This window comes from Sus scrofa, chromosome 5 (genome assembly GCF_054392235.1).
Source record: "Sus scrofa isolate SSC_HxYL_T2T_F1_AM1 chromosome 5, Sscrofa_HxYL_maternal_Yorkshire_Landrace_v2.0, whole genome shotgun sequence".
Lineage (NCBI taxonomy): Eukaryota > Metazoa > Chordata > Mammalia > Artiodactyla > Suidae > Sus > Sus scrofa.
This window is the reverse complement of record NC_139387.1, coordinates 12,620,604-12,634,974: the sequence shown is the minus strand read 5'-3', so window position 1 is coordinate 12,634,974 and position 14,371 is coordinate 12,620,604. Positions and strand designations below refer to the sequence as shown.

The following is a 14,371-nucleotide window of genomic DNA, read 5'->3' as shown; positions in this document are numbered from 1 at the left end:
TAGGGGCCCAGGAGAAGAAGAGGAGGGGATTCAGGAGGGGGCTACCGCTCCTCTGTTCAAGCAACTCTGCTAGGCATTCTCATTTAACCCTTAGGGACAGCAGTCAGCTTAACTGCTTCCCAGAGGAGGAAAGTGAGGACCGAGGGGCTTTTCCAGGAGTTCCCATTGTGGCTCAGTGGGTTAAGAACATGCCACATTGTCCATGACTTGCGTGGTGGGTTAAGGATCTGGAGTTCCTACAAGCTGCAAGGCATAGGTCATAGATGTGGCTCCGATCCAGCATTGCTATGGCTGTGGCCCTGCAGCTCCAATTCGACCCCTAGCCTGGGAACTTCCATATACCATGGGAGCAGCCCTAAAAAACATGGGGGAGTTTTCCATGCTAGGAAATGGTGAGAGTCAGAATTTGAACCCAGTTCTTCCCAAAGCTCATGCTCTCCCCCCTACCCTGCCCCCAGGGTCAGCGTTATGGTTTCCTATAAAGTGCCAGGTAGAAAATACTCGCAGCCCAGATGGTCTCTGTTGCAACAACTCAACTCAACCACTGTAGTGCAAAAAAACAGCCCCAGAGCCACAGACGATATGTACACGAATGGGTGTATTCTAATAATACTTTATTTCCACAAACAGGTGGAGGGCCAGGTAAGGCATAATTTGCCACCCCTGCCCTACTCTAATACAAAAAGGGGTGGGGGAAAGATATTGCAGCAAGAAAAAAAAATTCTTACGTCTGCAACAAAGGCAGACCAGAATAAGAAATTTACCCATGTAACAGCTGGGAGGTTGGAGAACAAGTTTTGCATGAGGCGGTTTGGGGCATGAGTCTAGCTTTGCCCCCACACTGGTTAGATAGTGTGGCACAAGTTACTTGATTTTTTCCTTCCAGTCTTTGTTTCTTCTTGTATTAAGGAGAGGTGATCTCCGTGTCTGTCTCAGTCATGGGGGAATTACTAGATAATACTTGCCCTGTGCTTAGCATCGCCCCCAACACGTAATAAACATTCAGTGATATTAGCTGCAGTGATTTCAGCATATACTTAATCATCCCCTGCAAAGTGGCTCTTCTCATCACCCCCACACCAAGGATGAGGCTAGAAAGTCTCTGCAGGGTGAAGGATGTACCCAAGCTCACACGACTGGAAAGGGCCAGGGCTAAATGAGGAGCTGGTTTCTCTTTGAATCAAAAGCTTCTTACTCCACCTCACTCGGGAAGGAAGGAAATATCCAAAGACCAGGACAGAGGCATGAGCAGAGAGGCATAACCTCCAGCACCGAACTGTAGGTCCCTCATGTGATGGCCTGCAGAGTCCCAAAGGGTCACTGTCCAGAGCTTCTGCCTGGATCAGAGACTCGTCCTGCCCTGACAGCTCTCCGGAGGCCACATTGTTTATTTTGACAGCCTTTCACATATTGTCTCTGTGTAAAAGGCCACCTCTTCTGATAGCTCCACAAAGGTGAGCAAGCCTGTGGGTGCAGAAAGCCAGCCAGCTATCTTCCCACTGGTCGGCATTGCCCACGCTATGGCCAAAAGGGGACAGTGGCGTGCTATCCTTTAGGGGAAGCAGGCAGGAAAGCTATCTGTGTTCAAATGTTCCGGGAGATCCATTATCAAGTGCTCATGCTCCTGGGAAGGAAACTCTAGGGAAAAAAAAAAAAAGCTTAAGGGTCTCAATTCAGAAAAATCAAATGGAATTTGAAAAACCACAGCTTTGCGTCATTCCTGACACAGGTCCTCCTTGCTATGTTTTGGGGGGAATGTTAGTTTCCTGTGGCTGCTGGAACAAATGACCACAAACTGGGTGGCTTCAAAAAACGGGAGAATTTATTCTCTGACTGTTCTGGAGGCTAGAAGTCTGAAAGCCGGTGTTCTCAGGGCCATCCTGCCACCGAGCTGCCTGACATTCTCGGGCGTGTGGCCCCATCACTGCAACCTCTGCCTCCATCTTCACATCACCTGCTCCTCTGCGTGTCTCTCTCTTCTGAAGACAGTGGTCCTTGGTTTTAGGGCCCATCCGGCTAATCCAGGATGGTCTCAACTCCAGATCCTCGACTTCCGTACATCTGCAAAGACTCTTTTTTCCAAATAAAGTTGTATTCATTCTTCTGGGAATTGGGAAATGGACCTATCTTTTTGGGGTGGACACAACTCAGTCTGCTGTGGGCTTTCTGATTGTCTGAGGCAGAATCAATGTGATGTTTCCTGATTGCAGAGGGTCCCTAAATGCCAGGTGTGATGGGGCTCTGGAGAGCACCCGCTACCACTCCTTCCTCTTTCCTATAAGAAGTTAAGTCATAGCCTGGGAGCTTCCATACACCTCAGGTTCAGCCCCAAAATGCAAAAGAAAAAGGGGCGGAGGGGGGAGTTCCCATCATGGTGCAACAGCAACGAACCTGACTTGTATCCATGATGATGCAGGTTTGATCCCCGGCCTCATTCAGCAGGTTAAGGATCCAGCATTGTGGCTGTGGCATAGGCTGGCAGCTATAGCTCCAATTCAGCCCCGAGCCTGGGAATTTCCACATGCCCTAAAAAGCAAAATAAAAAAGTTAAGTCATTTGCCCCAAATGGCTCCACTCAGAGCAGACGAGCCGAGGCTAGAATCTGCCCCTACCTGTCCAGGCTTCACTTGTTTTTCCATTGATCTCCCTGGGGAAATCAACGCACCTCCGATTCCCTTCCTCCTCTGTTACTGCCTGGTCTGATCAGATCAGCTGCAGCCAGCTCCCTGGGATTGTGTTTTATAAAACGCGTCATGCTGTCACGCCAGATGAATGTCATCTTCTCCCTACCAGTCCTTGCTCTGCCAGGGACTTCACCTCGGTTCTAAACACAGCCATCAGAGCCTGGCATTCCGGTGGAGGACACTCATTCCGCTCCCTCTGTCCTCTCTGCTCAGTGCTGACCTTTGAGCATCCAAATGGACAGAGGAAAAAGTTGGCGTGAATCCCAGCTTTGGGACTGATGGCAGAAGAGAGAGGCCTCCCTCCCCTTGTTTCCCTGTGAGCACATTTCGCCATCAGACACAGGCAGCGGCAGGAAATAACCAAGAGAGGGCTGGCACTTGAAGAGAGAATGCTGTCAGGTCCCCGGAGTCTTACAGAAAATTGATGGTGTGCGTATTGTGTTGCAAACACGGAGGGAGCACATTCTGGTGGAAAAATAAATGACCGATCGATAAACATCTATTAAGTGCCTTTCATGCAATCCAGATCATATGCATGGAGCTGATAGTTTATAACAGTTTATTTAGGGCGAGCATGTCTTTGTTTATCTACCTGGCTGGGATGGGAATTTGGCCCGGCAGTGGCTAAAAGCCTGTCCCTCATATGAGAAATTTCCACGAAAGATGGGGCTATGGGACTAGTGGGGATTAGTGTGTGCGAAGGAGCAGGAGCTGGTCCGCACGGAAGCTGGAGCATCTTCCCCCTCCCCCTTGCTGGGCCAGACTCCACTCCCAGGGGGACCAAAGGAAGCCTGTCCAGCGGGGTGGCCAGCTGCAAGAACAGCCTGAAGCCTTGAGGTCTGTCTGACTCTGGAAAGAGCTACACTTTTCCCAGGCAGTGGAGCTAAATGGACTTTTTGGCTGATGGTGGTTCCCTAGAAATTCCCACCACTTCCTGTCAGCAGCAAAATACTTAATGAAGCAACAGACTCAGTGGAAGATATGTGGATGGTGTGTTCTCTTAATAAAATTTTAATGTTTGTGGTAAGAGGGCTTGGGGTCATCCAAGGAAAGAGGATGAAATGCATTCAAAGCGCTTAGCACGGAGTTCCCGTCGTGGCGCAGTGGTTAACGAATCCAACTAGGAACCATGAGGTTGCGGGTTCGATCCCTGCCCTTGCTCAGTGGGTTAACGATCCGGTGTTGCTGTGAGCTGTGGTGTAGGTTGCAGACGCGGCTCGGATCCCGCGTTGCTGTGGCTCTGGCGAAGGCCGGCGGCTACAGCTCCAATTCAACCCCTGGCCTGGGAACCTCCATATGCCGCGGGAGCGGCCCAAGAAATAGCAACAATAACAACAACAACAACAACAAAAAAAAAAAAGATAAAAGACAAAGCGCTTAGCACAATCCCAGGGATGTGGGAAACGCCCAAGAAATGGCAGCCATGGTGGCCCCGTGGTCTGAAGCCAATGCACTGTCAGTGACACAAAGGGAGGTGTGCATTTGGGGACATGTCTGACCCCCTCATCTCAATTCAGTGACACCCATCTTAAAAATAAAGGCTGCGTTGGCTCCCCCACCCGGCCCCCAGCCTCCCCGGGTCTCCAGCTCCCAGGTCTCCACCCAGCAAACAGCAGGCCCAGAGTTAGTGACAGTCGGGGTCAGCAGAGACCACCATGGCCACTCCCAGCTGTGCAGGATGAGTTCATTTGCCAACACATCACGGTTCCAACTAGTTGTGTGACATTGGGAAAGATGTAGTTCTTGCCTAGGCTTTGGGCTTTTCATCTGAGAAATGGGATTTTTTAATCACTCCATCTCTGCCATCCATTCTGGCCTACATAAATCCTGATGTTTCCATGACTTTTTGTTCCAAGCTCTAAGTTTTGGTGAAATTGCTTTGGGGTGGGAGTCATCCTGCTGGACTTAGGAGGCTGTTTAAAGACGAATAAGATCTTTAACCCTAAATTGCTTTTGAATCTAATAAAAGAAATAGAGGCTACAGGAGTTCCCTGTGGTGGCTCAGGAGGTTAAGGGCATGGTATTGTCTCCGCGAGGATGCGGGTTTGGTCCCTGGCCTCGCTCAGTGGGTTAAGGATCCAGCACTGCTACAAGCTGTGGCATAGTACATGGAGGCAGCTTGGATCTGGCATTGCTACGGCTATGGTATAGGCTTGCAGCTACAGCTCCGACGCAACCCCTAGCCTGGGAACCTCCATAGGCTGCTGGTGCAGCCAGAAAAAAAAAAAAAAATACAGGCTGCACAACATGAATAAATATTAAAGAGTAATTAAAGAGTTAAAGCATAGTACATGGTTTTGTAGCTAAAGATAACTCTAAACAAGGCATTATTTTTCACAAAATAAATGGTCTAGATGAAGCATTCGCAAACAACTGCGCAGGAGACAAATTCAGCCCCCACTTGACTTTTTTTTTTTTTGAAAAACAGCCACCCTGTTTAAGTATTATCTATGACTACTTTCCTGCCACAAAGTCAGAGTTGAATGGGTTGCAACAGAACCATTTGGTTCACAAAGCCTAAAATATTTATATCCTGTCCCTTGACCAACACTATTTACTGGCCTCTAGGGTTTATATGAAAAGAGATATATCTTGCAAGGAGCCTACATCATGGTGAGCTGTGGTGGCTCTGGAAGATTCTATGGAGGTTTTGGAGAGAGCCCTAAGAAAGGGATGAATGATGACCAGCAGAGAAAGAAAAGAAAGGAAGAATGCCATGATCTTAGAATCCCAGAGTGGAAGGAACACGGGCACCTCTTTTCAGCTGGTCCTCAGGGTAGAGCCCTCTTTGGGTCACACCTGACAGCTACCTGTTTAGACAAGCTGTACTGGAACTCTTGCAGGAAGGCAGACATGCGCTGTGACAGCAGCAACCACAGGTTCCACTCCAGGGGAGTGGCGCCATGATGGATATGAGCCATTCCTCCTAAAACTCTGAAATCGACTTCCCTGTAATTTCCACCTGGGTGTTTTTCATGGGTCCACCCTCAGGTATTTGGAAACATAACTTAGCTCTCTCCAGTCTCCTCTCTGCAACAGACTAAACTTCCCATAGGACAGGTCCCATCCATGGTTCTCAGGCTCTCGACCATCATTACTGACCTCCTCTGAATGCAGTCTTGTCTCTGAGTACCCATTTCCAGGATGGCCCCACAAGCTCATCTCACCACTCCAGGGATTTTCGTCTTCTGTGGCTCTTGGGCTCCCTTTATTCTCTTCCCAGCAACAGTCCTCAAGTGCAGTGTTCTGGAAAGAACTCTCACTTTAGTATCTTACAGACCTTCATATAAATCCTGGTTCCCCCTTCATATCTCTCTAAACCTCAGTCCCTTTGTCTTTCAATTTTTTTTTTTTTTTTTTTTTTTGTCTTCTTAGCGCCCCACCCACAGCATTTGGAGGTTCCCAGGCTAGGGGTTGATTCGGAGCTATAGCTGCTGGCCACAGCCACAGCCACAGCCACAGTAATGCGGGATCAGAGCCACCCACATCTGTGACCTACACCACAGCTCATGGCAACATCAGATATTTAACCCACTGATCAAGCCCGGGGATTGAACCTGTGTCCTCATGGTTGCTAGTCAGATTGGTTTCCACTGATCCATGATGGGAATCCCCCTTTTTCTTTTAAATATAGGCTGCAAGATTATTAAAGGAACTAGAGATGAGTCCAGGACATACTAAACACTCAATAAATAGTGGTTATCTTTATCTTTCTAGGTAACCACTTCTAATGAAGTCTGATATCACAGAGCAATCAGTCCACGAGGTAAGCGTTACTCTGTGCCAAAAGTCCCTGCATCCATTCCCATAAAAAATTTACAACTACTCTTTTCTAGGAAAAGTAGGGTGCCATTTTACCCCAGCAGAAGTCTGAATCCAATTTACCCAGAGCCCTCCCAGGTTGCCTGGCTCTCTCCGCACTCATTCTCCTCTAATTCTTAGAAGAAGCCCCCTCTGCGGGTACAGGTCCACAATCCTGGCATCTTTGCCTTGACTTCCTCCTGCCTTTCTGTTTCCTTGAAGCAGCACAGGGGCCTAGAAGCATGGACACCCCAGTAGCAACAAGCACATCTAACACCTTGATCTTGGTTCTAAAATTTCTGCAAACAAAGGAACCAAAGATTCTTGGAGAAATAATTGATTCTAGGATTGGGACAGGAAGTACACAAATGTACAAGATAATCTTGGAGTATCTTATAAAGCCAAGTAGCAGGAAAGCAGTGGCGGGGGGGAGGGGCAAGAAACACAATGATGGGATAAGGCAAATAGACACAGGAGCCAACTGCAAGAAGACCTTTCCCAAGAACGAAGCTGGAAGTCCCCTGGTGGCTCAGTGGAATAAGGATCCAGCATTGTCACTACTGTGGCTCAGGTCACTGCTTGGGACACAGGTTTGATCCTTGGCCTGAGAACTTCCACACATCATGGGCATGGCCAAACAAAAGATAGTAGGATTGGGTTTTAACCCAAAGTATAAGACAAATATCCATGAGTCCACACCAATATAAATGCTTGATTGGATAAATAAATAAATGAGGAAGAATGGACAAGTCTCCACAGAGAAAAACTTCCAATAATTAATGTAGTTACAGTCCCCTCAAGGTGAATGAGCATAATTTCCATTTCTTATGTATTAACGTTACCTGGTGACTTTTTGCCAAAGAGTACAGTATGGAAAGGTAGGAAAATTAATACCTTTACAGCTGGAAAACCTGGCAAAGAAGCCTCAACAAGGTGATCACGGTAGAGCCATCAACAGTGACAAGTCATGTTTATCACATGTACTCTTGATATGATGGGAAAGAGTACATGTGATACATGGTCCTTTCTCTCCGTGGGTTTCCTCCTAAAACCCACAACCCTGGTCTAACTATGAAAAAAAAAATCAGACAAACCCCAACTGAGGGAGATTCTATAAAATACCTGACCAGCACTCCTCAAAACTGTCAAGGACACCAAAAACACAGGAAACCCTGAGAAACTGTCACAGCCAGGAAGAATCTAAAGAGACATGATGTTTCCATGTTATATGGCTTCCTGGATGGGATCCTGGAACAGAGAAGGGACATTAGCTAAACATTAAGAAAATCTGAATAAAATATGTCCTTTAGTGGATGGTAATGCATCAATATTGGTTCATTAATTGTGACAAATGTACCATAGTGATGGTAAGACGTTAAGAATAGAGGAAATTGAGTGTGGGGTCGATGGGAACTCTCTGTACTATCCTCACAAGCTTTTTATAAATATAAAACTATACTAAAATAAAAAGATTTTTAAAAAATCCTTAGGGATCAGTAAAAAGACAAGACTAATTTTTTTTTCTTCCCTGTGTCTGTCATAGGTTTTTTTGTTTTTTGCTTTTTTTTTTTTTTTTTTTTTTTGGTGAATCCTCTCCTCCTCTAATCTTAGTCCACATGGTTTGGATGAAAACTTCTCCCTAAATCCTTATTCCCATGGAGGAATAGCCTATGATCCAGACCTAACCAATCAAAGCCTTCCTTCACAAAACATGGCCCTGTAAATGGCTCAGGAATGGGCACGTGATGGAAGCCAGGCTCAGGAGACTCAACTACAGGAGGTTTGTTGGAGCCTTTGGGAAAGAGATGCTTTCCCACTCCCGCCAGCATCCGGCAGACAGCTTGCCTGAGAATAAAGCCAAAGCAGAGGAAAACAAAAGAAGGAAAGAAACAGAGTCCTGATGACATGCTTTGAGCTCTTGATACACCATGCATGAAGTGAGTGGTAGTCCTAGATTTTGCGGTTGGACGAGCCATGCTTGTCCCTTTTGCTTAAGCAAATTTGAGTTGGGGTTTCAATCAATTGCAAACACAAAGGGATTGACTGATACAATGGGTCTAAGGAAAATGGTCTGGGCCAGAATCTGCAAGAGAGCCATCAGGGGGTTCCCCCTCTGCCCCCCAGCCTTCATGTTTTCCATACAGAAACTTCCACTCTCATAGTGAAAAATTATGTATGATGTATGTAACTCTTCCACCCATGCTTTCTGGATACAGTGATAACATACCTGAGAGGCGACATGAGGAAAAGGAAATAAGCAGGTGTGCATCCATCCCATCTGGGTCTCCTTTTCGGACCCACCTGCCTGCCAGTTGCATGTGTTCTACTGCTCTGCTGCCTCCAAGGGGCACACACATTGGAATCAGGGTCCACACCTGCATTCTGCCTGTAGGTCAAGTCTCATCCTTCCCTAGCCTCACTCTTCGACCTTGATAGGTTTACAGCAGCTACTCTGGATAAGAAGGGCATCTTCATAGACCCCCAACTTTCCTTTGGATGCATCACTCTAAGGTCCCGATTCAAGAACAGAAACTCAGATGCCTGATGGTTGCGGCTGATCCAAGCTCCTCTTTTCAATCTAGCATTATCCCTTTAAAAAAGTGGTATTCTGGAGTTCCCATCATGGCTCAGCGGAAATGACTCTGACTAGTATCCATGAAGACGCAGATTCAATCCTTGGCCTCGCTCAGTGGGTTAAGAATCCAGCATTGTCATGAGTTGTGGAGTAGGTCACAGACTCTGCTCAGATCTGGCGTTGCTGTGATTGTGGTGTAGGTTGGCAGCTGCAGCTCCAATTCGACCCCTAGCCTGGGAACCTCCATGTGCTGTGGGTGCAGCCCTAAAAAAAGACAAAAAAAAAAAATTTAACAATTAAAAATAAAAAGTGGTATACTGCCCTTCCATTGTCTGACAATGATTTCTCAACCTGTTCTGGACTCAGAGTGGAAAGAGTAGGTGTGATTAATCCCCACACCTAGGCAACAGAATGGGTTTGAAGACGGAGTGCAGAGAACAGTGCTTAGGGACATGCCATGAAAGACGTCACTGTGCGGTCTCATAAAACTCCTCAAGTGTTCCTGTATTCAGAGGAATGTTCAGGTGTTTTTAAAATTAAAAACCAAGGGAGGGGGTCAAGAACTAGCTTCTGAAAGAAAAAAACTCAATGTAAGCAGCAATGCAAGTACATATATGACTAGCAAAAAGTTCCATAATATTTTTTCTGCTCCCTGAGTGATAATTAAATTGAAATAAAAAGCACAATTACATTATACTCTAAATTAGCTATAGGGAAAATCGATCATACCCTCCAGGGATTTCTCTAACTCCAGGTCTTCAAAGGGCATGTTCCCAAGACTACTCTGAAACTAGTTACTTTATCCTTCTGCTCAATGGAAGCAGTAACATCCCATTTTGATGCAAGATGGGCTCTCAAAACCAACGTGGTTAATTCTTCTGAAGCACTGGGCCAGAACTAAGCATGCAATCAGGGAAATTAGAAGGCAGGAGTGAAGCCTGAGAAAACCAGCATTCTTTTTTGCATAAATAACTTGTGACATTATCTTTGTTTCTCAAGTCTGAATTTCTTCTGTAAATAATTCACAGCAATAGGCAGTGAGTTAGCTGTCAGGGGAAGTGGTAAATTATTTACAGTACTAGTGGAATGTGAAACCTAACACAGTCTGGATGGAGAATTAGGGATGTGTTAGGGCTAAAGGAGCCCGGTCTCCGTCAGAGGAGAGGATGGTTGCAACAAATGCAGCAATTTAGTGCACTTTTTAGAGAGCTGAGGTCTGCTGGGCTTAGCCCCTGGGCAGGGCAGCGCTGGAGCCAAAGAGCAGAGTTCAAACTGCTAAAAATAATTTCAAGTAGTACTTGCTTGTGTCTCTTGAATCCTATGCCAGAGACCCGTAACTTAAATACCTGCCCTGGATGTTTTTGTCATTGGCAAGATGGAGAGCAGGGAGACACTAAGTCAGAATTCATTTTAGCAACCAGGAAAAGGTGGAAAATAGGTGAGCACTTAAGCGCTAATAATTATCATTTCACAATGTAAGGACCTATGTTTATGGAGCGCTTGCCTTGACATGACTGTTATCGTATGATCTCATTCTCATGATGACCTCTCAGTGACAGCCATCATCCTCAGTGTAAATGACAGAAATGAGTTTCACACCACTGGAGAGCGGAGAGCTGGGACCCAGACTCAGATCCAGCTTCTCTGCTGTGTTTTCTCACCCGGTGTGATAAACACACACATACACCATCACCGCCGCCACCACCACCAGCACCAAACGAGTTTCCTGCCATTTAAATATACAACCCAGGAGATCCTGTCATGGCTCAGTGGTTTAAGGACCCAACACAGTGACTGCGGGGATGCAGGTTGCATCCCCTGCCTCGCTCAGCAGGTCAAGGATCTGGCATTGCCACACACGGCAGCATAGGTCATGGACGTAGCTCAGATACGATGCTGCCATGGCTGTGGCATAGGCCCCAGCTGCAGCTCCAAGTTGACCCCTACATGTTGCGGGCACAGCCAGAAAAAAAAAGAAGAAAAAATTCAAGTATGTACAACCCTATCATCCTTCTTTATTTTTTCTTTGCCCACAAAAAGATACAGCCTGGCATGGCAGAGGGGGGTGGCATTGGCTCCAAGGTGAGACCAACTTGGACTAGTTGAACCCTTGCACCTTTAACAGCTGTGTGACTTCAGCCAAGTTACTCTACCCCTCGAATCCTATTTCCATGTTGAGTCATTCCTCAAATATGTACTGCACATCTGTCATGGTCTGGTCAAGTGATCAAGACAAAGGGAACACACACAACCATGCCTGCCTGCATGGCGCTTACATTCTAGTGGCTTGTGGAGGAAGCAGTGGAGGGAGTGGACATGAGATGACCACAAGCCACATAAATAAATAAACCACATAATATATTAGAAGGCGTTGCATGCTGAGGAGAAAGGAAAAAGGGAAGGAATAAAGGGACTACACAGGAGGGTCCAGTTTTAAATGCACCAGAGGGTCAAAGAAGGGCTCATTGAGATGGGACATTTCGGCACAGATTTGCAGGAATGAGGCGTCAACCGTGCAGATATCTGGGGGGCGGTGGGTGGGGTGGGGAGACTCCAGGCAGAGGGAAGACCAAAGGCAAAGACTCTTAAGATGGCAACAGGTGAGGCCATGAGAACACACCTGGCCGTTGAAAGTGCAGCAAGGAAGCCAAAAAGGCTGGGGCAGAGACACTGAGCAACAGGAGGTGAGGCCACAAAGGGGAGGTGTCACGGGGAGCAAGTCCTAGGGAGCCTGCGGAGCCAAGGGAGCCCTGGGTGGTTTTGAATGGAGGAGTGGCGACGTCAGACTTCACTTTTACAAGGCCCATCTTTTTTTCATTGAAGTGGTGTTGATTTACAATGTCGTGCTGGTTTCACATATACAGCAAAATGATTCAGTGATGCATACCTGTACACATACCTATTCTTTTTCAGATTCTTTTCTATTATAGCTTATTACAAGATATTGAATATAATTCCCTGTGCTATACAGTAAGACCTTGTTTATTTTCTATATAGTAAGTATCTGTTCATCCCAAATTCCTAATTTATCCCTCTCCCTCCTGTCCCCTTCTGTAACCCTAAGTTTCTTTTCTATGTCTGTGAGTCTATTTCTGCTTTATAAATAAGTTCATTTGTATCCTTTCTTGGCCACACCCAGGACATGCAGAAGTTCCTTGGTCAAGGGTTGAACCTGCACCACAGCAGCAACCAGAGCTGCCCCAGTGACAACCCCAGATCCTTAACTTGCTGCGCCACAAGGGAACTCACCATTTATATCACTTTTTAGATTCCACATGTAAGTGACATCATAGGATATCTGTCTTTCTCTGACGTACTTCATTTTGAATAATAATAATTGTATAATAATCTCTAGGTCCATGCAACATGGAGTTGCTGCAAAAGATGTTATTTCATTCTCTTTTATGGCTGAAAAGTATTCCATTGTGTATATATACAGTAAAATATATAAACATCTTCTTTATCCATTCATTTATCCACAGACACTTAGGTTTTTTCCCTGACTTGGCTATTGTGAATAGGGCTGCTGTGAACATTGAGGTCCATGTATCTTTTGAGTGGAAGAGTGATGTCATCAATTTTACAAGGTCTGTCTTGACTGTCGTGAGATGAATAGAGTTTTGCAAAACAAGAGTTTGCCTTCCCCCAGAGAGAAGACAAAGGGAATCAATGACAAGACCCCAGGGCTGGCCAGTGAGAGTTAAATGAAGCAGTGTTTAGAAAGCTTCTGGGGAGTTCCTATCGTGGCTCAGCAATAATGAATCCAACTAGCAGCCATGAGGACTTGGGTTTGATCCCTGGCTCCGCTCAGTGGGTTAAGGATCCAGCACTGCCAGAAGCTGTGGTGTAGGTTGCAGAAGCGGCTCAGATCCCGAGTTGCTGTAGCTGTGGTGTAGGCTGGCAGCTGCAGCTCCGATTTGACCCCTAGCCTGAGAACTTCCATATGCTGCAAGTGCAGTCCTAAAAAGACCAAAAAGAAAGAAAGAATAAAAAGAAAAAAGAAAGCTTCTGGTGCACAGTAGAACCCAATACATCAGTGGATCCTATTATTACATAGATCGTTTTTCATGGGAAAATGATCATTTTCGCCCTCATTCCCATTCCAACGTCTTATGGGCAGGGCTTGTCACATGAAGGGCTAAAATGTATAGAAAACTGGGTGCATATCTTTGGGATTTTCTTTGCATAGCCCCACATATGACTGAGGAAAAAAACAAAAATATGCAAGGTCTTCTTTCTGGAGGAAAATGTAGAATAAAATCAGGTGAGCTTCCCCTTTAAGAAAGGAGTTGGCTTGAATCAATAAAACACTCTGCTATCTGGAATTGTTTTGCTAAGAAAAACAAGTCTCAAATCAGATTGCATTTCTACTTCATGCTATTCCGTCTAACTCCCTAAATTTCTTGACACCCAAGGAGAAAAACAGTAACAACCAACCCAACGAAAACTCCTTTTGGCCTGGACCATGTTTTACTCTAAGAGGCAATTCACGTTAGAACTTTTTGTCTTAGTTAGAGTCAAGTTTGTGAAACATTTTTAGGTAATTAGTGAAGTCATAAAACAGAGACACTGTGAAAATCTGAGCATGTTCATAAATCTTATTAGCAGTACTAACTATGTTTCCTTCCACAAAAGTCTGGTCTACAGAGCTGTGAAAAGCTCACTGATCTTCTGGTGGAGAAGGATGACTTTTCCTGGTGCCTATTCTTGCTGCACAGAATTGTTTCATAGAGTGATTTCTGAGTATCTTCTTGAAATCTAAACAATATGCTAATCTTTGGGCTTTATAGTCTATACTTTTTGACACTGGGAACTCAATGAAGTTGATGGTCATGACATTCTCTGATTTTTGTATCAACTCCAAGATCTACCCATTATTCACTCATTCATTCATTCATTCTGCAAATACTGACCATCTGCCACATGACACTCATTATGTTGGATGCAAAAGATACACAGGAGAAGAAACACAGCTCCTGCCCTCAAAATGCTCCCCACCCAGTGGTCAAAGAGTCAAACCAACAGACAATTCAACATGGCAAGGCAGCTCGTACCTGGGCAATCTGTGCAAAGCATTGTGGAAATGAGAGTACATTTAATGTAAAGCTTAATAGATGAGTGGGTATTTGCCAGGACAAAATAACACAAGGGCAGGGAACCTGCCTTCCAAGAGAAGGGAGAGCTTAGGCAAGAAGGAACAACAATGGTATGAGGAAGTCTGGCCTGTAGAGAGAGCTATAGACCTGTCCCAGCAAGTGCCTTTGGAAAGCATCTAAGATTCAGGATGGATTCCGTGTCCTCAAGCATCTGC

The 14,371-nt window shown here is 45.7% G+C and overlaps 1 long non-coding RNA gene across 1 annotated transcript in view; it reads right to left on the bottom strand.

Annotated features, from left to right (window-relative positions):
• Window positions 1-598: 598 nt before the first annotated feature.
• LOC106510288 (uncharacterized) overlaps window positions 599-14,371 on the bottom strand; it is a 227,956-nt gene continuing 214,183 nt past the window's right edge. Inside the window, exon 11 of the long non-coding RNA XR_014845396.1 lies at window positions 599-1,638. This is a non-coding gene — a long non-coding RNA (uncharacterized LOC106510288). The remainder of the gene's footprint in view (window positions 1,639-14,371) is intronic.